Source organism: Macaca mulatta, chromosome 8 (assembly GCF_049350105.2).
Source record: "Macaca mulatta isolate MMU2019108-1 chromosome 8, T2T-MMU8v2.0, whole genome shotgun sequence".
Lineage (NCBI taxonomy): Eukaryota > Metazoa > Chordata > Mammalia > Primates > Cercopithecidae > Macaca > Macaca mulatta.
This window is the reverse complement of record NC_133413.1, coordinates 39,336,126-39,362,800: the sequence shown is the minus strand read 5'-3', so window position 1 is coordinate 39,362,800 and position 26,675 is coordinate 39,336,126. Positions and strand designations below refer to the sequence as shown.

The following is a 26,675-nucleotide window of genomic DNA, read 5'->3' as shown; positions in this document are numbered from 1 at the left end:
AATGGCAACCAAAAAAAAAAAAAAAAAGAGCAGAAGTTGCTATACTTACATCAGACAAAATAGGTTTCAAGACAGAAACTATAAGAAGAGACAAGGCAACTATATAATGATAAAGGGGTCAACTCAGTAACAGGATATAATAATTTTAAATATATATGCACCCAACACTGGAGCACCTAGATATATAAAGCAAATATTATTAGAGCTAAAGAGAGAGACGGACTGTAATACAGTAATAGCTGGAGACTTTCACACTCCACTTTCAGCATTGGACAGATCTTCTAGACAGAAAACCACAAAGAAATATGAGATTTAATCTGCATTATATACAAAGCAGACCTGATAGATATTTTACAGAACATTTCATTCACATTCTTTTTCTCAGCACATAGAGATCATGCTCAAGGATAGATCATATGTTAGGTCACAAAACAAGTCTTAAAACATTAAAAAAATTGTAATAATATCCAGCATCTTCTCTGACCACAGTGGAATAAAACTAGAAATCAATAATAAGAAGAATTTTGGAAACTATACAAACACGTGGAAATTAAACAATATACTCCTGAATGACCAGTGGGTCAATGAAGAAATTAAGAAGGAAACTGAAAAGTTTCTTGAAACAAATAATAATAGAAAACACAACATACCAAAAACCTATGTAATACAGTAAAAGCAGTACTAAGAGAAAAGCTTATACCTATAAGTGCCTACATCAAAAAGAGATAAAAACTTCAAATAAATAACCTAATAATGCACCTTAAAAACTAGAAAAGCAAGAGAAAGCCAAACTCAAAATTAGTGGAAGAAAAGAAACAATAGAGGTTAGAGAAGAAATAAATTGAAAAGAAGAAAACAATGCAAAAGATTAAGAAAAAAAAAGTTGGTTTTTTGAAAAGTTACACAAGATTGACAAACCTTTAGGCAGACTAAGAAAAAAGAGAAAAGATCCAGATAAATAAAATTAGAGATGAAAAAGGAGACATTACACCTGATACTGCAGAAATTCAAAGGCTCACTGGTGGCTACCATGAACAACTATATGCCAATAAATTGGAAAATCTAGAAGAAATGGACAAATTCTTTGACACATACAACCTACCAAGATTGACCATGAAGAAATCCAAAACGTGAACAGACCAATGACAGTAACAAGATGAAAGCCATGATAAAAATCTCCCTGGAGAAAAAAGCCCAGGACTTGATGGCTGCACTACTGAATTCTACCAAACATTTAAAGAAGAACTAATACCAGTCCTACTCAAATTATTCTGAAAAATAGAGGAAGTGGGAATATTCCAAACTTATTCTATGAGGCCAGCATTACCTTGAAAACAAAAAGAGACAAAGACACATTAAAAAAATGAAAACTATAGATCAACATCCTTGATGAATATTGATGCAAAAATTCTTGACAAAATACTATTAATAGCAAACCAAATTCAATGATACATTTAAAAGATCATTCATCATGACCTAGTGGGATTTATCCCTGGGATGCAAGGATGGTTTAACATACACAAATCAAACAATGTGATACATCATATCAATAGAATGAAGGACAAAAACCATATGATCATTTAAATTGATGCTGAAAAAGCATGATACAATTCAACATCCTTTCATGATAAAAACCCTAAAAAAACTGGGTATAGAAGGAACATTTCTCAACATACTAAAAACCATATATGATAGATCCGCAGCTCATATAAGTAATGGGGAAAAACTGAAAGTCTTTCCTGTAAGATCTGGAACATGACAAGGATGTCCACTGTCACTCAACATACTACTGGAAGTCCTAGCTAGAGCAATCAGATAAGATAAAGAAATAAAGGGCATCCAAATTGGAAAGGAAGAAGTCAAATTATCCTTGTTTGCAGATGATATGACCTTATATTTGGAAAAATCTAAAGATTCTACCAAAAACTATTATAACTGATAAACAAATTCAGTAAATTGCAGAATACAAAAACAACACACAAAATTCAGTAGCATTTCTATATTGCCAAGAGTGAACAACCTGAAAAAGAAATAAAAAATGTAATCCTATTTACAATAACCACATAAAAAATAAAATACTTAAGAATTAACTTAACCAAATAAGTGAAGGATCTCTATAATGAAAACTAGAAAACACTGATGAAAGAAATTGAAGAGGACACCAAAAAATGGAAATATATTCCATGTTCATTGACTGGAAGAATCAATATCATTATAATGTCCAAACTACCCAAAGCAATCTACAGATTCAATGCAATTCCTATCAAAATACTAATGACATTCTTCACAGAAATAGAAAAAACAATCCCCAAATTGACATGGAATCACAAAAGACCCAGAATAGCCAAAGCTATTCTAAGCAAAAAGAACAAAACTGGAAGAATCACATTACCTGACTTCAAATAATACTACAGAGCTATAGTAACCAAAATAGCATCGTACTATCATAAAAACAGACACATAGACCAATGGGACAGAATAGAGAATGCAGAAACAAATTCACACACCTATAGTAAACTCATTTTCAACAAGGGTGCTAAGAACATACACTGGGGAAAAGACAGTCTCTTTAACAAATGGTTCTGGGAAAACTGGATATCCATGTGTAGAAGAATAATAGCATACCCCTACCTCTCACTATCTTAAAAAAAAAATCAAACTAAAATGGATTAAAGACTTAAATATAAGACCTTAAACTATGAAACTACTACAAAAACAACTTCAAGGAAACTCTCCAGGACCCTGGTCTGGGCAAAAATTTCTTGAGTAATACCCCATAAGCACTGGCAACCAAAACAAATATGAACAAATAGGATTATATCAAGTTAAAAAGCTTCTTCACAGCAAAGAAAACAATCAACAAAATTAGTTGTTGGAGAAAATATTTGCAAACTACCCATCCAACAAGAGATTAATAACAAGAATACATAAGGTGCTCAAGCAACTCTATAGGAAAAATCTAATAATCCAATTAAAAACGGACAAAAGATTTGCATAGACATTTCTCAAGAGAAGACATACAAATGGCAGACAGGCATATGAACAGGCGCTCAACATCATTAATTATCAGAGAAATGCAAACCAAACTACAAAGAGATTGAGATGTCTCACTCCAGTTAAAATAGCTTATCTTCAAAAGACAGGCAATAACAAATGCTAGTAAGAATGTGGAGAAAAGGGAACCCTTGTACACTGTTGGTGGGAATATAAATTAGTAAAACCACTATGGAGAACAGTTCGGAGGTTCCTCAAAAAACTAAAAATAAGCTACCATATGATTTAGCAATCCCACTGCTGGGTAGTACCCAAGAGAAAGAAAATAAGTATATTGAAGAGATATCTGCACCCCTGTGTTTTTTGCAACATTGTTCACAATAACCAAGATTTGGAAGCAACCTAAGTGTCTATCAACAGACAAATGGATAAAGAAAATATGGTACTTATACACAATGGAGGACTATTTGGCCATAAAAAAGAATAAGATCCTGTCATTTGCAACAACATGGATGAAACTGGAGGTCATTATGCTAAGTGAAATAAGTCAGGCATAGAAAGAAAAACATCACATGTTCTCACTTATTTGTGGGATCTAAAAATAAAAAACAATTGAACTCATGGAAATAGAGAGCAGAAGGATCGTTACCAAATTCTGGGAAGGGTAGTGGGGGTGGGGATGGGGAAGAGGTGGGGATGCTTAATGGGTACCAAAAAAGTTACAAAGAATGAATAAGATCTAGTATGTGATAGCACAACAGGGTGACTATAGTCAATAATAATTTAATTGTACATTTAAAAAAAACTAAAAGAGTATAATTAGATTGTAACACAAGGGATAAATGCTTGAGGGAATGGATACCCAATTTCTATAATGTGATTATCATGCATTGCATATCTGTATCAAAACATCTCATGTACCCCATAAATATATACACCTACTATGTACCCACAGAAATTAAAAGTAAAAAATTAAAAAGGAAAATTTAACCTGGAATTAAGTGTATGGGTTGTAGGATGACAACAATTTAAAGTCACAGACATATCACATCTTCACCTTGACTTGTTTGAAACTGAGCATCTTGAACTCCAAAGCTTCTCTAAAGCCTCCGTTGCTAGAGGAAGTAACCCCTCTAACTGATGATATTAGCTTTCCCTTTCTGTTATTTCCCAGTAACAACTCCATCTAGACCAGCTGCCTTGCAAAGGGATGCTTATTTTTCTCAAGCTTCTAAGTCCCCATCCTTGGTTGTCTCTGTCTGACCTGAATAAAAAAAACTTATACTTCAAAATAAATGCAAGATGTTGCTAATTTTTTTCAGCACAAATATGGGGGAAACATGTGGGATTGGATTCTAAGGCTGTTAGAGCAAAAAGGACAGAATATAAAACTGGATCAAGCCAAGCTGATTTTATATATGTACTTACCAGAGATGGTGGATCTAATGCTAGAAGTGGTTCTGAAAATTAGTTTGCCTGATTGCTTGACTGAAACTTGGACTCCACAATGGCCTGAATTCATGAATTCAGTGAGGTTGAGGCACAATGTGCAAGATTAACTCCAAGACTTGACAAGATAGGAATATTGGCATGGAATTCTCATATGCAAATTGTATACCTTTCTTCCCCATCCCCTTTATATACACCAAAAAGCCCTAGAACATAGTACCTTTTTTAAGAGGAAAAATTGGGAAACAGTATGTATTAGTGATGGGAGTATATTAGTCCATTTTCTGCTGTTGATAAAGATATACCCAAGACTGGGAAGAAAAAGAGGTTTAATTGGACTTACAGTTTCACGTGGCTGGGGAGGCCTCAGAATCATTGCAGACGGTGAAAGGCACTTCTTTCATGGTGGCAGCAAGAGAAAATGAGAAAGAAGCAAAAGCGGAATCGTGAAACTTATTCACTACTATGAGAACAGTATGGGGAAAACCACCCCCAAGATTCAAATTATCTTTCACTGCGTCCTTCCCACAACATGTGGGAATTATGGGAGTACAATTCAAGATGAGATTTGGGTGGGGACATAGAGACAAACCATAACAGGGAGCATCAACATCTTTGAAAAGCATTATGGTGACTTCCTTTGTACACACAGGGAGATGCAGCTACTAGTTGTGTTTCCTGATTTCCACGGGGATCCTGGAAAGTTAGTGGCTAACAGTAGTTCTTAACCACTAGAGGCAAGGTCAACACAATTACTGTAATGGACAACAAAGACAAAGAGGTAAGCAGAATGACCTACTGGGATCTTTGGCAGTGCCTAATTGATTACTGTATTCTTGGGAATGAAATAGATATGCAGCCTATTGCAATATTACTTCTTTTGCATGACAGAAATACTCTAGGTCTGATGTCTAGGAGCTTAATTTGAGTGGACACAGTGGAGTGTCTTAGCTTCCTAATTAATGTCCAGGCATAAGCCAGATCACAGACCCGAGGCCCTTGATTGAAGAATGTACAACACTGCTATAACTGTATTATTTAAATATTCCTTTGGGTCTTCCCCAAAGGTGCCTTTAGCTATTTACTAGGGTTACTGTGCACTGGGGGAAAGGAAATCTTCAGACTTTTCAGGGATTTACTAGATACTGAATTGGCTCTGAATTGACGTTAGGGACCCCAAATGCTACTGTAACCCACTAATCAAAGTGGGAACTTCTGGTGATCAGGTGATAAATGAAGTGTTGGGAGAAAGTCATCTCCTACAGGACTCAGTGGATCCATAGACCCTCCCTGTAGTCCTCCCCCATCCAGCTCCAGAATACAAAAATGGCATAGATATATCCAGTGACTTGGAATGAAGGCTATTGTTTGCCAACCATCTCTGTGGTTTAGTCTTGTCTCCTCAAACAAACTAGAAGCTCCAGAGAATAGTAAACCTCACTTAGCTGACTCTATTTTTCCCTAACCCTTGGGGGAGTGCTTTAATATTAGTTATTCAATACAAATTTATTGGTAGTAATTTTGTGAACCATGCCAATTTCTTGAAGCATTTAGGAGAATTAACTAACTTGCGGGTGAGTGGAAAACTGCTGTTTTAGATAGAGGGAAAGGTATCTGGCTATGGAAAGAAACATAAATCTCTGATATTTGCCTTCTAGGGTCTGCCAAATTCAGAAAAGTATTTATTGATATCTACTCTTAATGCAAGACATGCAATTTATATTTATAGTCTAAAATCTTCAATCTTCATGATATTACTGTGAAGTAGATTTTAAGATCTCTTTCATAGCTGAGGAAACTGAGGTTTGGGAACATTAAGTGGCTGGTTTGGGGTCACTCAGTACTTGGCAGAACAGGAGTCCAAGCCTGAAATGTTAGATGTTTCCCATTTTGCCCTGGTTAGTTTTTTTTTTTTTTTGGCAGGAAATTAAAATTTTTTCTTATACTTTAAATATTACCTTTTCATAGAAAAAGTAAATTATTTTTGTCTCTTTGGCATTATAATTTCAGGTACTACTGCAAGCAGGAAGGATGAGAAGGAGAAAGAAGAAATTCTTTTCTTTGCAACCCCTGGGGCAAATGTTGACCTGTGATGTCTCTCTATACTGTGTAGCCCACAAAAGTATATATGGAACATTTAAACATGTCTTTACTAAAAAACAGAAGATTGTAAAAGGGAGATCAATCTAAAAGTTTATAAGAAGTTTGATAATTTGCTTTGTAAGAAATGGCTTGCACTCCATGGCTTTAGGCCTTACTCTTAGGGGATTTCTCCCTCATGCTTCTTGGCCCTTTTTGTGGAATGCCTGAAGCTAGCTCCCATCTCCTAGAAAGCTCATCCATGCATTTACCACCTCTCTCTGCCACAATCCCTACTGTAGCCCACCTCCAAGATATGAAGCTGAGAGACAAGCAGGGACCTTTGGATGCAAAGGGCTTATGGAAGGGAAGCCTGCATCCCGCCTGCATCCCATGTGCTCCCTCCTGACTAGGGTCTTCCCAGTTCCTCAATCTTCCCCAACCATGGGGGTGTGATCTCGAAGACCCAGTTAGGAAAAGCTATCTTAATGTAACTCAAGAACTCACACAACTTACATAAATCTACACACACACTGCAAAAGATGTTTTTATGCCTTGCCACACTCTTTGTCATAGTATTCTATAAAGGGAGCTCTGTCATTTCTTAGGGTCAAGGACACTGAAATGGCTTAATTTGGACCAGATTCTCCTAGAGCATTAGCTGTTTCCTAAGAGTATCTTAAGATAGCTTGGAGCTGTATTGACTTTTTAGATCTAAGGGACCTAAACGACCCATTTAACTTTGAACCTTTAATATAACAGATTCAAGATCAGAATCCTCTTTGACTTTATAGACCATCAGTGGAGCTCAATGGTGACCTACCTTAAATGTTCCTGTTAGGTCCAATGAACAGGCGAGGGAATGAGAGAAAGAAAAATATGGAAAAGTGACAGTTGGAAAGACAAAGAAAAAAAGGGAAATAATAGAAATAAATTACTAGCACTTAATAAAGTGCAAATATGTATTCTTATTCTGGATCTTATTCTGATAAATAAGTAAAGACCTAATTATAAGAAGTGAGAAAAGCACAATAATAGGCAAAAACAGAGGTTTGAGGGGTAGGGCACTGGGTGATGGCCAAAGATGATTTCCTGGAGTTGTCATATTAGTTGCATCTCAAAAAAAAGTATAAAGAAGAGCAGAAGAGCCTCCAGGCTGGTGGTGGGCATGGGCAAAGGTGAAAAGCCATGAGAGCAGGAGGAGGTGAGATCCTCATTCTGTGTGGGATCCTCATTCTGTGTGGGATCCACATCTGGATGACCTCCCATGTCCATGCCTGTTCTCTTTGTTATACTCTTTTGGTAGAGATCATTTGTGGCCCACCTAACATCTGTTCTTGTCTTCCTCTGTAATAACAGGTCCTCACGTTTTACAAGGCACTTTTGTTGTCTCTCTTGCAGCCATGTGTGGTCTTGTTACTAAGTGTTAGCCAGTGAGATGTAAGTGGAAATATTGTGTGGGCCTTCTGGGCAGGCTTCTTGAAGGGAGGTGGCTCAGCTTGGAGACACTCTTCTTGTCTTGCTGCCTCTTCTCCTCCTGGCCTAGAATACAGATGTGATGGCTCGAGCTCCACAGCTGTGCTGGATCCTGAGATGGCCTGGAGAGTGGACATCATTAGCTAGGATATGGAAGTAGAATTATTGAGTCTTCTGTTTTGCTGAACATGGTATACAAGTTGAGGCAGAGCTGAATTTCTTGGGAGGACAGGGTTTTAAAGGCTATGTAAAGGCAGAATAGACAGAGAAACAGAAAACTCTTAGAAAACAGTGTGGGGCTATCTACTGTTACCCCAGAATGTCCCTTGGAGGTCTCATGAGGAGGTTAATGGAATAACACATTCAAGAAAAACAGATCTTTTCTTGGGGATATGAGCTAGGTGGAGGAGATTGTGAATGAAGAAAGAAAAAGTAAGAAAATTAAGTCAAAAAGCAAGTTTCTGTAAAACACAGAGCTGGGATAATTTGAACGCAGAACCCAAATCTAACCCCAAAACCTCTTGCTTTTTCCATAGGATATACAAAAGGAGGCCCATGTTGATTCAGAGGATGAATGAGAGGTGAGATATCATAGTCACATTAGTGCCTTGAACCTTCCTAAGGGCATCACAGGGACCTAGCTTACTTCCAGAAACAGACTTATCTCCGAGAATGGCTAGCTAATTTGATGGGGCGATTTTTTTAACCTTTTGTTTCAGTAGAAGAGTGTTATACTGCTTGTGTTCAAACAGCTCTTCCCTTAACTTCCCAACCAATTTCTTTGGCCTTGATAGATTCATCCCATGAGTAACTTGGTGAAATCATATACATCCTAAGAATTTGCCTCCAAGCTTCCAAAAGGAGTGAGGGAGTGTTTTGTTGTCAGCTATTCCATTAAAAACTGGTGTGTGTGTGTGTGTGTGTGTGTGTATATGTGTGTGTGTTTTATGTAGTGTGTGATATCTATATGAAAGAGAAAGAATCAAAGGAATGTAAAGTTCTCTTATAAAAGTGGGGAGTCCTGGCCCTGGAGGCCTTCATCCTTGATGTTTACTTCCTGAGAGGCAGGATTTGCTAGCTACCATTTTATCCTGCTAATGCCAGGTTCTGCCAGTCCTGTGACTTTACCTTGCTAGAGAGCCTTGCCAGCTCTTCTTTTTGTTATCATCTTGGTTTATGGAAAAGCCCAACAAGTCAGGGCTGGAGGGCCATCTAGGAGCTACTGGAAACTTGCTTTGCATTCGTTCTTTATTTTTTCTTTTATTTGAGCCTGGTGCTCAAGTGTTGCCTTATTAAGGAAGGCTTCTTTGCCTACCCTGACCTACTAACACTGCTAATGTCCTTTCTTCCATATTTTTCTCCATAGCATGTATCAACTTTTGATATAAAACACATTTGGGCTGGGTGCAGTGACTCACACCTATAATCCCAGCACTTTGGGAGGCTGAGGTGGGTGGATCACCTGAGGTCAGGAGTTCAAGACCAGCCTGGCCAACATGGTGAAACCCTGTCTCTGCTAAAAACACAAAAGTTAGCCAGGTGAAGTGGTGCACACCTGTAATCCCAGCTACCTGGGAGGCTGAGGCAGGACAATCACTTGAATCCAGGAGGTGGAGGTTGCAGTGAGCCAAGATCACCCCACTGCACTCCAGCCTGGGTGACAAAGTGAGATTCTGTCTCAAAAAAAAAAAAAAAAAAAAAAACCCAAAAACAAACAAACAAACAAATAAAAAAACACACATTTGACCTATTTACTTCATTGTCAAGTATCTCTTTACTAGAATGTAAACCCTATAAGGGCAGATTTCATCTGTTTTGTTTACTAATATGACCCTAGTGCCTAGGACAATGATTGACTAAATTTTCATTGAATGCCATGGTCTCCAGCTATCTATTGGCAAAAGGTATTGGTTTATGGATAATCTGGTCATTAGGACCATATGGACATCTAGAGTTGGCAGAGAATAATTCCTACTTTCTCCTTGGAGTGGGCCATGGTAAGAATTTTTAGATCTTCCTCCATCTCAAGTTCACACTCGCCTTCTTTTCAGCTCCCACCAATTTGGTGTTTTCGGACAACAGCCTCTTCCCACCATGTTCTGCGTAAACTCTTGCTGTCTTATCAGGAACCTCTTTATGAGGTTCCAGCAGAGAAGATAACCTTATAACCTCTATAAAGCAACATCACTGAGCATGTGGGCGAGTGAGAAGAACTCCGGAGTGTCAAGACACTTAGATTCCAGTTTTGACCATGCGGAGACCTAACTGTGGGCCTCGAGTACCTAATTCAACCCAGTACATCTTTGCCATTCACAGATTTACTGTTTGTGAACAACTCTGAAGGTCCATAGTGTGTGATATAATTTGTCATTTGTGTTGAGGTTTGAATTTGAGCTGCCTTGAGTCTTGGATACACATTTCTTAATGAGAACTATATGGCTAAAACGTAGCAGGAACCAATTTGAACAGGCTTAAGAAGAAAAATGGCTTAAGTAGGAAAGGTGTGCATGGATATAACTGAGAGACTCAAGATCCAGATTCTCAGGGTCTGTTCATGAGAATTTAGAATTCTTCTCATGCCATCGCTTCTTCAGTGGGTGTTTGAGTGCATTTATGACTTCAGTGCTAGCTAAGAGGTAGTCAGAGATAAACAGAAGCTTAGACACTGTCTTTGTTCTCAAGGAGTTTATTGGGTAGTTGAGGGACAAGACTCTCCCTCTCCCTCTACAATGAACACCAAGAGTGTGTAGCTGAGTTCACTAGTCCTGGGACTATTTCACATCATTGTGACCTACCTGTGCCCTGAGGTAAACTCAGGTATTCTTCATCCAAGAGAGAATAATGTTTTATTATTATTTTTCTTTCTAGGAACTATAGAGTTTGCTTCGTAGATCAAAGGAAAGATGAGGGGAACAGAATGAATAAAATATTGGAAATATGAGTGAGTGAATCTGGTAGTGGAAATGCAGAGCAAAGAAATGACAACAGAGAATTCCCACAAGAGGGAAAGTTCCATGCTGGGAAGAAGTGAGCAAGAAGGTGTGCCCAGCTTTGGGAGAACTTAAAATGCCAGACCCCTGAGTTTAAGCTTCATAGGGCAACATGGAACTACTGCAGATATTTTTTAAAATTTAAAATATTCTAATGAAATATTTCATTTATACAAACATACCTATTATGTGAATATAACAAATGAAGAATAAAATAAACACCTGTGTGCTCTCTATTCCACTTAAGAATTAGAACATAGCCAATACTTTTGAATTCCTTTTGTATTCCTCTTCCATATGTTTCCAATTCTGTGTTTCCTATTCCCAAAGAGTGATCATTATTCTGAATTATATATTCATTATTCTCTTGCCTTTGGGTTTAATTTTACTATGTATATATTAAGTTTCATATAATTTTAAATTATATATAGATTAATTTCTCCCTTGTTATTTCAGGCTATTAATCTTACTTTTTCTATGTTTTATTTCTCCCCTACCCTTCTTGCCTTCTTTGGGATTGTTTGTTGTTCATTTTAGTTTCCTTTTACTGGTTTGGAAATTATTCACTCCATTAATATTTATTTAAAGATAAACACTTACATTTTATTATGTGCACTTTAACAGTCTAAAATCTGTTAGTATCTTAACTACATTTTTCTCAAGTACAAGGATCTTGGAATGCTTTATTTTGTATTACCCCCGTCCTCTTCAGCATTGTCCAGTTATTTTGTTTTTAAATACACAAAATAGATATTATTACTTTTGTTTTACTTTGTCAATATTTGTTAGACTTATATATATGTTTCATTTTCATTGTTCAAAGTTTCTTCCTGCATTGCTAACCTTCTGCTAAATTCCTTAGTGAGGATATCTTTGCAATAAACTATTTTATTTTATTTTTTAATCTGATAGGAACTTAAAATCTGGGTTTTCTGGATAGACTGTCCATAGTTGACAGTTACTTGTTCCTGGCACATTAAAGATATTATTCCATTATATTCTGACTTCCATTGTCACAATTGAGAAGTCTGTGGTTAGTCTAGTTATTGATTTCTGTTTTGCATTTTTATTTTTGGTGATCAATCTTTTGTGTGTTTAAAAATATTTTTATTTTCATTGCTCTTCTGCAGTTTAACTAGAAAGTTTATAGGAATGCATTATATTTTATTTATACTACTTTATATAATTCTGTTTTTTATATGAATGTATATCTTTCACAAATTTTGGAAATTTCTTATTATTTTTCTTTCAATTATTCCTTTGAATATTGCCTCTATCCCATTCACTATTTCTGTAACTTCAGTTACATATGTGTTATATACATTCTAATTCTATCCTTCATGTTTCTTGACTTCACCTTCCTTCCTGTTTTCTACCACCTACTTCTCTATGCTGAGTTCTATATAACTTGTCAGCTCTCTACCATTTCATAAATTTATTTCTCAAAGGTGTCTAAAATGATGTTAAAACCTTTCTTGGAGTTTTTAATTTCAATGATTGTATTTTTCATTTTAATTAAAAAATTTATCTTGCCATGTTTTGATACTCTCTGGCACTTTGTCCGTTTTCCCAATTTTGTCTCTTTTCTTTAAATAATTTCATAATTAGTTATATTCATTCTCTGATAACCCAGTATTCAAATCTGTTGGTGGGCATAAATTTGATGTTTGCCATTTCTACTGATGCTAGCTTCTGTTAGCTTGTTACTTTTTTCATTTCTTAAATTTTTACTTGGGCTCTTGTTTGATTGAACATAATTTGTGGGATCTGATTTGAGGATTTTGTGGTTTTTATTTTCCCCCTCAAAAAATCTGCTTCTGTTTGAAACTGGGAGCACTATTAAACCAGACAGACTTCAGTTTCTCAGATGCGCTTTTTTTTTCCATAAGAGCAATACAAATTCAGACTCCTGATGCCCCAGTGAGAACAGATCTAGGTTACACATTATAAGGGAAGACGATTTATATATATTTCCATCTAGAGCTACCACAGAGATAGTTTTGCTTTGTTAGAAGGCTGCTTTTTTCAGTTTGCCCTTTCAATGAAGACATATATTTATGTGGAGGCCTTAGTAAGTTTAGCTCCTTGACCTTGCATGAGGCCAAAGCCTGGCCTCCCATTTCCCATTCACATCAAAACCACATTGTATTAGGGACAGGACTAATAGAATAGATATGTATATGAAAGGGAGTTTATTAAGGAGTGTTGACTCACACGATCACAAGGTGAAGCCCCACAATAGGCTCTCTGCAGGCTGAGGAGCAAGGAAGTCAGTCCAAGTCCCAAAACCTCAAAAGTAGGGAAGCTAGCAGTGCAACCTTCAGTCTGTGGCCGAAGGTCTGAAAGCCCCTGGCAAACCACTGGTGTAGGTCCAAGAGTCCAAAAGCTGAAGAGCTTGAAGTCTGATGTTTCAGGTCAGGAGGCATCCAGCACAAAAGAAAGACAGAGGCCAGAAGACTTAGGCAGTCTAGTCTTTCCATGTTCTTCTGCCTGCTTTTATTCTGGCCATTGTGGCAGCTGAGCAGATGGTGCCAACCCAGACTGAGAGTGGGTCTGCCTTTCCCAGTCCACTGACTCAAATGTTAATCTCCTTTGGCATGACTCAAAGTGCTCATGCCAGTAAACTATTTTATTTACTACTTTAGGCATGACTCAAAGTGCTCATGCCTAGCACTTTGGGAGGCCGAGGCGGGCAGATCATGAGGTCAGGAGTTTGAGACTAGCCTGGCCAATATGATGAAACCCCGTCTCTACTAAAAATACAAAAAAATTAGCCGGGCACGGTGGCGTGTGCCTGTAGTCCCAGTTACTCAGGTGGCTGAGGCAGGAGAATTGCTTGAACCTGGGAGGCAGAGGTTGCAGTGAGCTGAGATCGTGCCACAAGCCTGGGTGACAGAGCCAGACTCCATCTCAAATAAATAAATAAATAAACCAAAATTTTTTTACAAAGTAGAATTGTCTTCCTAAGGGATGGAGAAGTGTAATATGTATACACCAGTTCGCATTTCCTGTTGGTGAGGGGTGTTCTTGATGGTGTTGAATCCCTGGTTATTTCTGGCCTGCCCTGCACAGGAGCTGAGCAGTTTCCAAGGTACTAGAGAAAGCGCTCAGGCAGTGAAACAGAGAGTGTGGGTATACCTCAGAAGCTCTCAGTGTTCCTGGGAGCTGTCCCCTGAGGCTACAGGTAAACTCAACAGTGGACTAAGGACTATGAGGCAAGGTGTCAACAATGTCTGCTATAGACTGGAGTTTGTGTCTTATTTCTGGACCTAATTACACTTATGCAAACACTACAAAATGATAGGGACTATGGTGATTAATACGAGAATAGTATAGAACAGAAGTTGGCCTATAACAACCCCAGGGCCAAATCCAGCCTGCCACCTCTTTTTGCGAATAAAGCTTTATTAGACTATAGCCACACACATTCATTTATATCTATGGCTGCTATTATACTGCAACACCTGACTGAGTAGTTGCAACAGAGACTGTAATATTTGTAGTACGGACACAAAGCCTAAAATATTTACTATCTGTTTGCCATCCCCTGATTTAGAACAACTGATCAGGGAGGACCCTATTGTTGAGGAGACAAATTTGGGAACTGCTGTAGATTTCCAAATCTGAGATGAGAAGAGCCATGACTGAGGTCTATACCTACGACCTAGTCTACATCTACACCTATTTTTTTGAATTTAGGGAATTATGGTGAAGGAATTTGAAAACACAATGGCGAGGTCTTGAGTCTGAGAGACCGTGAGAATGGTGGTTTCATTGTTAGACACTAAGAAGTCAGGACATTTTTGTTTGGGGCCGGGAGATGATGAGGGGTTGGGATGGTGAGAAATTTGGTTCAAGAAGAAATCTTGAGTCTTGAGGGCAGTTGAAACATCTAGTTTCTAAGTAAAAATACAGCGCTGGGATGGAAGTTGGAACTGCAAGGCAATGATGGGACTTTCCATGGATCTATGTGCCTAGACAGCTTGCTGGAGCACCGGGGGGCTGCAGTCCCACCTGTCTCAAGGATTCTACCATCAAGGCCTGCACCATCCACCATGTGTTTTGGGGAGTGCCAGGTGTAGGGACTCTCTAGAAAGGAAATTCTCTAGTTTAAGCTACTTCACAGTACATAGGCTACCAGATCTGTGACTATGAAATATGAAGTAAACTTTCTTTCCCTCAAGCTCTGTGGCTGGAGAACTTGTCTAACTACACAAGACAGACAAGCAGCCGCAAGGACAAAGTGAGTCATCCCAGATGCTCCCTTTGGGCCTGGGGCTCCTCTGTCCTCCCACAACCTGTCTCGCTGTTCATCAGGAGATGCTGTAGTAATGGATTACCCCACGGTGAGGCACCCAGAAAAAGCCCAAAGGATGTGGAAAATCTGGTCAGTTCTCAGATTCACAGCCCACATTTCACAGTCACCATAGTGCAAGTGAATTGGTTAGGTGTTTTTTTTTTTTTTTTTTTTTTTAAATCCAGGGCCTCTAGAAGTAACATAGCTTGTTAGTATGACTAACAAGGCCACAGATGCCAGGACATGGAAGGGACTTTAGAGTAATGCCAAAATTTCAAACTAGTTTTAAAGTGTAATTAAACAAAACAGAGTGGTTTTGTTGCTGTTCATTTATTGAATAGTCAGATATTTTATAAAGAGAGGACACTAGACGGGGAAAAAGACCTGGAAGAGCTGGGCGTGAGTCCTGGTCTCATAACTTACAAACTGTGATCTTAACAAAGTGACTTGAATTTTTTCTGGCTTTATTGTGGTATAATTGACAAGTAAAAATTTTATATATTTATGATAGATAACATGTTGCTTTAATACATGTGTACATAGTAAAATGATTACTGCAATCAAGCTAATTTACATACCTAACATATCATATAGTTATTTTTGTTTTTTGGTGTGAATATTTAAGATCTACCGTCTTAGGGATTTTCAAGTATACACTATATTATTATTAACTATAGTCACAATGTTGTACGATAGATCTCCAGAACTTACTCAACCTGTCTAGCTGAAATTCTGTACCTTTTGACCAACATCTCCCCATCCCCTGCCCCCCGTCCCTGGCAGCCACCATTCAAGAAAGTGACTTAGTTTGTTCCTAGTTCCTACTCTATTATTAGGTGGGAGTGGTTGTCATGAGAAGTAAGATAAAACCTATGAAAGGGTTTTGTGAATAGAAAGTGTTGTTTAAACTGTAAGCATAAAAAAAGTATGGTGAGGCAGCAGAATAATTAATTGCGCCTAGAGTTCATGCTTACTGAGCACCCAGCTGTGAAGGCAATGGTCAGGTGCTTTCCATTCATTGGTTCGTCTAACCCTTACCTGCACCCATTGGATGCAGATGTTTTTCTATTTTCCTTGTTTTACAGATGAGGAAACTGAAGCTTGGAGGTTTTCAGTAACTTGCTTACAGAGGTGAAACAATGAGACTAAAGGACATATGGCCCCTGAAGCCACACTGGCTGCACAGACAAAGCCCCAAGTTGGCGCTACCTTGGTTTGGTTGCCAAGATCTAGGACCTCAGCCTCAGAAATTTGATTGCTAGTATACACAAGTGTGAACTGGACTTATGGATTAATTTAATCTAAAGCTAACTTATAAGAGACCAATACATGCAATCTAGAATGTCAATTTATGAATTTATAATGAGAAACATCTAATAAGTAGATTGAACCTCCTGTTGACAGATCAGCAGGGTCTTTTCTTCTAGGGAAGCCAAATTATAATCAATAGCTTGCTTGATGGAGATGAAATCAGAGCACACGAATTGGTAAGAGTAGTTAACAATTACAGCCATGATAGTAATAATGACCAACACACAGACCAGCTACTAAGTGGCAGGCACAATGATTTATGTGAACTATTGCATCTAATTTCTGTAGTAATCCTAGCAGGTGCTGTTTTGTTCCCATGTTACAGGTGAGTAAACAGAGATACAGCAAGGTCAAGCAATCAAGCAACTTACCCAAGGAGGTGAATGTAATAAGCAGTAGAGCTGGAATTTGACCCCAGGCACTCTGCTCTGCTGAGGGTTGATTTGCTTCCCATAGGCAGCACCACATGCGAAGATTTCAATTCCAGATTCAGAGGGAAAGTCAGGGTGCAGCATACAGCTAGCAGCAGAGAGTAGTTTGTGATAAGGCCCCTATGGGTGGCCAAGCAAGAAGAGGACACGGAAGGCTCATGGAATCACAGAAGTCTGCATTAGGGGATGAGGAAGGCTTGAGATAGGCCTGGAAACATGAGTAGCATTCGGGAAGGTGAGACTCACAGGAAGCAGAGCAAGTGTGGCGAGCCAGAAGGTGGGTGCTGGGATGTGCACAGCACACCTAGAAGAGGTGATCTGTACTGAGCGGCAGAGGGAGGAAGTACTTGGAGAACCTCCAGTCCTCAGGGTGAACCTCAGATGCTGAGTTGGGGTTTTATCCCAGTCTTTGGTAAACATAGATGGTGCCATGTTTGTCTACAGGTCTGGATTGAGTGCCAGCTCTGCACCAGGCATCCTAGGAGATGTCGAGGACAGAAATGTGGCTCATGTTCAGTCCCTGCCTTCCAGGTGCTTGCAGCTTGGTCCAGGACGCCAGCGGGACCAGACAGAAGACCACAGCGACACGTGGGGATGGCTGTTCCACAGGCAGAAATGGGCAGCCAGGAGGAAGTCCGGGCAGCCAGCCACCCAGCTCCTTCCACATCGTGGCCCTAGAACGGAGTCTTGAAGAATAAGAAGCCACAGCTTGTCAGGGAATCAGTCTGGAAAAATGTTATGAGACCAGAGGTAGGTAGGTTTGGGTACCAGCGAAACAGGGAAGGTGTGGCAGCAGGGAGCAGGGTGCTGGGCACTGAAAGAAATGAAGGGTGGGGAGGGAAGGGGGTTTCTTAACCACACACCTCAAGCATTTCTGGGCTTCCACAGAGCCAGATAGGGAGGGGCATGCAGATAGGTGAGTCATTGTCTTTGCTCTCTAGCCTGTCAATCTAGGAGTGAATAAGACTAGACTGCAGGTTTTTTGTGGGAGTAGAACCACATCTTGCTCATTTTAACTTTAATTCTCAGAGAACAGTGAGCAGGTGCCTGGCACATATTAAGTGCTCATCTGTTGTTCATGGAATGAATCAATAAACATAAATAATTTGCATGTAATGCGTAAATGAATAAATGCTAAACAAAGGTGACTATAAAGGAAGCGGTGGTTAGCGCTGACTGTGAGGATCTGAGGGCTCAGGGTCAGCGGGGCGATGGCCCCACTCACGCTGGGGTGCCCCTGGGGAAGGGGTCATCTTTAGTGTTCCCGGCCACTCACCCCTCAACTCTCATCACTTCCTCTCCTCCTCTTTCTGCCCAAGTGGCCTGGGACTGAAAATCAGCCTGGGCAGCACCAGAAGAGCTTTGCAGACGAGATTAAAAGCAAATCAAAGAAGAAAAATTGTGGCTCGGTTTATGTCTTCCTAATTAAAACCCCGCCAGTCTCCCTTCTTTTTCTTCCCAGCTAATGTTACACTAACGAGCTGAGTTTAGTGGCATTTATGTAGATAAAAGTCCCAATGATTGATCTCAATGGCTTGTTAAAATTAGTTTCAGTCCACCATATTGATTTAATTCCATTGCTTGAAAGTGCTAATTAATAATGATAATAAAAGTGTCTTGGCCCATTATTATCAGTGGGCAGGCGGGGGCGGGTGTATGTGGAAGCGGGGGGATCGTTGTTTTTAGTGTCACTTACTCTGGCTAAGGGTGGCCTTTGAAGGCTGACTGCGGGGACAGGAGGCGGGGGTACTGCGGGGCATATAGGGATGGTTCTGTCCCTTTCTCTGGATCTAGTAAGTCCTTATGGAGGTGCTAGGGGCTGCTGGAGGGGAGGGAGTGGTGGCTGCATAGGTGAGCAGTGCACCTGGCTGCCCTCTGAGCCCTCTTGACTCCCTCCAGAGTTTGAGGTGTGGGAGGGGGCACTGCTTGCCTGGGAGATTCTTGAAGGAGGTCAAATCTTTAGACCCTGTTCTAGAGGTGAGGAGGCTAGAGGGAAGGTGTCAGGAGTTCACTGCTTGGGTTCCTGACCAGCAGCAGAAGACGCAGGTCTGGACATCTGAGCTTAAAGGCACAGCCACTCAGACCTAGTGCTGTGGGAAGCCCAGGAGTGGAAGGAGGGATGTGGGGCAAGAAAGCTCGTGGATGAAGAGTCCAATGATGGACAGGGGAGAGGCATGTCTGAGGGCAAAGAAAGGAAGGGCCCACAACAGTTGAGTTGATAAGGGCGAATTAGAGGTTTCTTCAACATTAATTAATTAGTTTAGCTTTCAAGCAGTCTTCGCACCTGAGAATAAAGGCTTATGCTCCTGAAAAAGATTCTTGCAGCCACTCCAGGGAATGGAATGTGAGAGTGAGGGGAGGGTGGTGCTGGGAGTGAGCAGGTAGAGTGAGCAGATATTCCAAGACTGTGGAAAGGGCCCACATAAGAAGCACCTGCGTGGTGGGGGCGGTTAGTGGGAAGAAAGTGGGAGCCAGGAAAAATGTCTCCTGCAATTTGGCTAACTCGCTCCAGCCCAAATTCTCTAGGATTCTTCTATGGACCACCTTTCAGATCTCTTCATCTCTCTCTCTCTCATTCACTTGCACAAAACACAAAGTGCATCATACAGAGGCCCAGTTTCATTAACCACATGTGGTTTGCATTTTAGAGCAGTTGGAGGGCTGTATTCCTTTCTCTATTGAATGTAATGGATTATACGCGGAGAACCAGGAAGGGAGTGGAAAGAGCGTTCGGGTCCTTGGGGAGGGGTGGAAAGCCTGGGACAGCAGAGAAACACACAGGTTGAGGACATGCACGCTTTTGAGGTGAAGGGCCAGGGATACACAGACACAGCCTGCAGAGGCCACACAAGAGCTCAGCAGCCGGGCCACCATGAGGGGACCTTAATTCTGAGGCAGGTTCGGATTAGCCCATTGTCACTTATGTGTCCCTGTGAGCTCCTTCCCTGGGCTGGTCTACCAGGCAGGAATAAGCCTTTAAAGGCAGAATTCTGTAGGTTGTGCAGCTGCTAGATTAGGCAATTCTGGGCATCACAGTCTAGAATGAAATGTCCAAAGGCATTCGTCTGATGTATCTATTCCCAGAGGTGTTTTCTATTGAAGAATATTATAAAATCCCCCCCAGCTTCCTCCCAAAAAGATGAATTGAAAACTTACGCTATCGAATGCAAACTATATATGATTTGCTTTACAGTTAACTCGAGCATAATTATATGCAGTAATTATACTGTGGAGTTCTGATATTAATTACACTCCATCCTCATTAAGGAATTAACCAAACCATGTGTGGCTGGGGTGAGGAGGAGGAGGGGGTCCTTTTTATTATGATTTACTCTGTATTTTTCTTTTTCCACGTTATGCTATTTTTTTCTCCTGTGTTTTGTGCACGGGATGAACAAGATGTACTTGTTCTTCCAGTGGTTCTGGTTGGGATATGGTGTTCCTTGCATCAGGTCCTCCTTACTAACCACAGAAAGTTGTCTGTCTCTGTTTAAGTAAATCCTCTAGGTTTCTTGAAGTGAATAATCTTTACCTGGGATACATAGGAAAGGGTTTCCTGTAATCTGACCAGTCAAATCCCGACTCTCAGCTTTGCTTTCCATGGGATTTGGATTTGAATAATCCTGGCTTTCTGTTTCTTTCTGCCTATCCCCTGCCGGCTGCCCCATATTCACCACAGTGCCCTATGCTGTGATACGGTGAAGGTGTTTGAGCTCGACTCATTTTGGGGGAAGAGTAACTTCCAGATTGAGCCCAGGCTTAGAATAGATTGCCTTTGGTAAAAAATATGGGGATCCATATGCTTCCCTGTTTAACACTGTGAGGCATCCTCCCTGATTCAACTCAAGAATATTGCTGCTAACTATTTCGTACATGTGTTTGGATGGGGCAACAATGCTCTTAGCTGGAAAGGAATCTTAAGATCCTGGTAGGGATCTTAAAAGTGATCTGCTGATTTCTCTGTTTTTAGGTGAAAGACATCATTTATGTTCTTTAGGGTCCGCAACTCCCAATGGAATGCTGGAGACCATAGCACATTCCATCATCCCCGTACCTTCGATGGTTCCTTTCCATTTGGCCATAGCATTTTCTCCTTTTCCTTTTGCATTTTTCGCTTCTGCCCTCTTCTGCAATCCCAGCTTCGTCTTCCCAGCTGAGACTGACACAAGAGAACGATAAGGCTGTCCCTACTGGCTGTGGGAAGGAAAGGAAGCAGTAGGGACAGATAACCGCACTCAGGACAACATTGTATGTATGCAGTGGGGGGGGTGCTTTCTCATGGAGATTCCTGACCCTAGGAATGGCAGGCTCCACTTGTCCCGCAGGACACGGCTTGGTTGACAGCTGGGATTTCTTAAGGGACCAGAGTGATTCCCAGTTGTAATTTTGGAATAGACGTCATGGGTGATCGAGTCAGATGGATGGACACACAGCAAGGTGTTCCAACCAAGAGTTCAGTTTGGGCATCTGATAGTCTCAAGTCTGGAAGTAAAGAATCTCTGACCATACTCAGTGAAGGATGCAGTGAATAGTATCTGGTCCTGGGGTTGAGGGGCTGGCAGGGTACCAGGGCCCACTCACTCACAGAGTGGAAGGTCTATTCAATCCTCCATGGGTGAATATATGTTCATGGGAGTTTGGGGGGCTGGCAAAGAGGGTTTCTGGAATAGCCAGAGAGAAAAAGAGTAATTTTAAAATCTCACCCAATTTTGTTCACTCATACGAAAATGGAATTTGTCATCAGATCCATGGGGTAAATGCTGGCTGGGAAACTGGAGGCAAAGGAAAGGCCAGGAGCTTGGTAAATCTCAAAGTGGAGTGGAAGGTGAGGAGCCAGCAAGCAGGGGTGTGAGGTAAGAGAGTCTAAGACTCTGTAGTGAGAACAGAGAGGCTGGAGGAGGGGGAACAGCTGCACAGCAGGGCAGCCTGAGTTGATGCCACAGGGTTAAGTTGTCTGTGGGCGATGGTACTTGGCATTTCAATCCCACTGACCTCTCTAGTGAATCAAGCTGAAGCCCAAGTGTCATATGAGTGTGACAGTATTGTGGCTCAGGGATGTGGGAGCACCCAGAGCAGGTCTCTGCTATTCTGGATCCTGTGTGTGGTCAGATGTGGAGGAGAATCCATATGGGGTGGGGAGTCAAGTGTGGAGGAGAAGAGAGAAAAATTCAGTGGACCAGAGACAAACAGGCAGTGATGTCTGAGGCTGGCTCCACTGGCTTACAAGAGCCTGTTATGCACATGTCTGTCCAGTTCCAAGTTCTGTGACATTATGCTGGTAAGTTGTTAGCTAGAAACCAGCTGTGATGAGAGTATTTACACCACAGGAAGTGGCAAATGCTACAAATAGGGGTGTTTTTCCCCTTGGTTTGCTGGGTGTTAAACATTTACCAGCACTCCACTGGGAGCAGGACCTCTTTTTGTGTCCTGTAGATTTAGTGACAGTGGACACTGGTGTGTACTTTACTCTGTGGGATTAGCTCAGAAGTTGCACAAACTGGAGCCCCTGATGAGTCTGTGTTTTAAGAACTGAGGGAGAGAGATGCAGGTGAAAGAGAGGAGAGGGTTGGCACTTGCTCTGACAGCTGCACAGGCTGCTGAATGTATCCATCAGCGGCCCCACTCTTAGGCTTCTGGCCACTTGCCTCACTCTGGGCGTGTCGTGTGGGCTCTGTCACATGCTGCCGGGTAGTGAAAATGGATGTGGACCTGCTGAAAAACAAATTGGCATCATATCCCAAGAACTTAAAACATCTGTACCCTTTGACCCAGTAATTCTTCTGGGAGTCTGTCTTAAGAAATCAAACCTAAACACATGTCTATTTTTTTTAAACCTACGATGCCAAAAGATGTTAGCTGCAGTTTTATTTATATTAGCCAAAAGTTGAAATTAATTGTAATGTCTAAGTACAGCGGAATGGTTAAATCACTAATGGCATATTTTCTTAGTAGATTATTATGCAGTGATTTAAAAGGATGTTGATACAGTTTGGCTGTGTCCCCACCCGAATCTCATCTTGGATTGTAGTTCCCATAATCCCCACTTGTCGTGGGAGGGACTTGGTGGGAGATAATTAAATCACACAGATGGTTACCCCCATGCTGCTGTTCTCGAGATACTGAGTGAGTTCTCACAAGATGTAATGATTTTATAAGGGGCTTTTCCCTCTTTGCTCAGCACTTCTCCTTCTTGCTGCCATATGAAGAAGGATGTGTTTGCTTCCCTTTCCACCCTGATTGTAAGTTTCCTGAGGCCTCCCCAGCCATGCTGAATTGTGAGTCAATTAAACCTCTTTCCTTTATAAAGTACCCAGCCTTGGATATGTCTTTATTAGCAGTGTGAGATTGGACTGATATAGATGTGAAGGAAGTTTATGAAAAAATATAGAAATGCTTATGATGAGAAGAATACAAAATTGTAGAGTAGCATTTTTCCAAGCATGTTTTTTGGAACACTATTCCCATGTCTAATATATTTGGAAATAGTTGGTATCACATGCCCCTCTCAAGACTTCATGATGCTCATCAGCACTGAAGGTTCTGAGAAGTGCTGCGGCTTAACCTATTGTTTCTTGAACTTATTTTGCCCTGGAGTCCTTTATCCAACCAACATCTATTACCATCTTTGAACATTTGTGTTCTGTGGGAGAGAGTTTTGGGAAATGATGACACATAGAATGGTTATAATTAGGTTAAAATTCCACTAGAATATAGAGAAATAGCTGGAAGAAAAAAAATAACAAAATTCAAGTAGAGACCGTGGGTAGCAATGACGCAAAAAGATTATTTAATAAATCTTTCTTTTTTCATACATCTGCCAGAAATTCTTTGATATGCATAGATTATTTTATTAAATACTTTTATAAAGGTCTCGGTCTAAGTAAGTTTGTGTTTTTATGCAGTTTATAACATGTAAGTTTCACAATTTGTGCTTTCTGCCTAATGAATAAAATAGCTATATAACCCAGTAGGATATTTGATAAGAGTCTGATGGCCTCTTAATACTATGTAATAAATAACAGTATTTATTCTAGCATGATGACAATTTCAGAGTGTGAATTTGGACTTGGGAACTGCCTACTTCATGACAACCAAAAAGAAAGAGTCTTTTAAGAACTAGTAAACAACTAACAGTTAAAGGTGTGCCAGGCACTATTCAGATCACTTTATACACATTAACTTATTTAACCCTCTCAGCAACTGCATGAGGTAGGTAGGTAGCATAATCACCGTCATTTTACAGATGAATAAACTTAGCCACAGAGAGGTTAGGTGATATGCTCGGTTCCAAGTCCTCCATCTCTAGAGACCAGATTCTGATGAGTACCCAGTGCTGCCTCCTACTTAGGGAGCCAGTGATCCCACCACAACAGCAGCCAGGATTTCACAGCTGCTGATTTAACTTAGATCCTAAACCGTTCTTGCCTGTGAGAGTGACAGAGCCCTTTCCTCTGGGGTTGGTAAGCTGGAACCACACAGGCCCCTCACGTCCTCTGGCTAGTCTCCACTAGTCGAGAAGGCAAAGAGGGTGCAGACTAGAGGAGGAGGGGGTATGAGTCCCACTTCTGGCCTCCAAGGGCCCAAGAGTAGCCTTGCTTCTCTAGCTGTTTCTGTGGACTTTGGTGAGGAATTCTGTATCTTTCTTCCAGAACATCTTCTTTTTTCTTTTTTTTAAATGTTTCTTTATACACATTTTAGTTTTAAATTTTTCTTTAAGAGGTTGTTATAAGAGGCCATTGTAGAGTGTCTTTCACAATGATGTTTTTGAACCAGATTATACTTTAGATGGGCTGTGATGCCTACATGGTAATATCAAGTAAGTTTAGAAACCTGCTTATACACTTGAGGTGCCCAGAGGCAGAGGATGGGCTAAAGGGCCACTCAAGGTCACGTCCATTCTCTGTACTCTGGGATGTTTTGGATATCAGGTGTCAGAAGAATGTGGCTAGCCAAGTTACCATCTAGAAATGGGCTACTCCCAGGTGTGAGAGACAGAGGCAGGAAGGCTAAGGAAACAGGAGCAGAGAAGCTGCTCTTCATAGGTTTTATTTATTTTTATTTTTATTTTTTTAATTATACTTTAAGTTCTAGGGTACATGTGCACAACATGCAGGTTTGTTACATATGTATACTTGTGCCATGTTGCTGTGCTGCACCCATCAACTCGTCAGCACCCATCAACTCGTCATTTACATCAGGTATAACTCCCAATGCCATCCCTCCCCCCTCCCCCCTCCCCACAATAGGCCCTGGTGTGTGATGTTCCCCTTCCAGAGTCCAAGTAATCTTATTGTTCAATTCCCACCTATGAGTGAGAACATGCGGTGTTTGGTTTTCTGTTCTTGTGATAGTTTGCTGAGAATGATGGTTTCCAGCTGCATCCATGTCCCTACAAAGGACACGAATTCATCCTTTTTTTATGGCTGCATAGTATTCCATGGTGTATATGTGCCACATTTTCTTAATCCAGTCTGTCACTGATGGACATTTGGGTTGATTCCAAGTCTTTGCTATTGTGAATAGTGCTGCAGTAAACATACGTGTGCATGTGTCTTTATAGCAGCATGATTTATAATCCTTTGGGTACATACCCAGTAATGGGATGGCTGGGTCATATGATATTTCTAGTTCTAGATCCTTGAGGAATCGCCATACTGTTTTCCATAATGGTTGAACCAGTTTACAGTCCCACCAACAGTGTAAAAGTATTCCTGTTTCTCCACATCCTCTCCAGCACCTGTTGTTTCCTGACTTTTTAATGATTGCCATTCTAACTGGTGTGAGATGGTATCTCATTGTGGTTTTGATTTGCATTTCTCTGATGGCCAGTGATGACGAGCATTTTTTCATGTATCTATTGGCTGTATGCATGTCTTCTTTTGAGAAATGTCTGTTCATATCCTTTGCCCACTTTTTGATGGGATTGTTTGTTTCTTTCTCATAAATTTGTTTGAGTTCTTTGTAGGTTCTGGATATTAGCCCTTTGTCAGATGAGTAGATTGCAAAAATTTTCTCCCATTCTGTTGGTTGCCTGTTCACTCTGAGGGTAGTTTCTTTTGCTGTGCAGAAGGTCTTTAGTTTAATTAGATCCCATTTGTCAATTTTGGCTTTTGTTGCCATTGCTTTTGGTGTTTTAGACATGAAGTCCTTGCCCATGCCTATGTCCTGAATGGTATTACCTAGGTTTTCTTCTAGGGTTTTTATGGTTTTAGGTCTAACATTTAAGTCTCTAATCCATCTTGAATTAATTTTCGTATAAGGAGTAAGGAAAGGATCCAGTTTCAGCTTTCTACTTATGGCTAGCCAATTTTCCCAGCACCATTTATTAAATAGGGAATCCTTTCCCCATTTCTTGTTTCTGTCAGGTTTGTCAAAGATCAGATGGTTGTAGATGTGTGGTATTATTTCTGAGGGCTCTGTTCTGTTCCATTGGTCTATATCTCTGCTTTGGCACCAGTACCATGCTGTTTTGGTTACTGTAGCCTTGTAGGATAGTTTGAAGTCAGGTAGCGTGATGCCTCCAGCTTTGTTCTTTTGACTTAGGATTGTCTTGGCAATATGGGCTCTTTTTTGGTTCCATATGAACTTTAAAGCAGTTTTTTCCAATTCTGTGAAGAAAGTCATTGGTAGCTTGATGGGAATGGTGTT

General features: G+C 40.4%; 1 long non-coding RNA gene across 1 annotated transcript in view; it reads left to right on the top strand.

Annotated features, from left to right (window-relative positions):
- The window catches only part of LOC114680228 (uncharacterized), a 164,730-nt gene that overhangs the window by 127,298 nt on the left and 10,757 nt on the right, over positions 1 to 26,675 (top strand). The window contains exon 5 of the long non-coding RNA XR_013396886.1: positions 17,559 to 17,777. This is a non-coding gene — a long non-coding RNA (uncharacterized LOC114680228). The remainder of the gene's footprint in view (positions 1 to 17,558; positions 17,778 to 26,675) is intronic.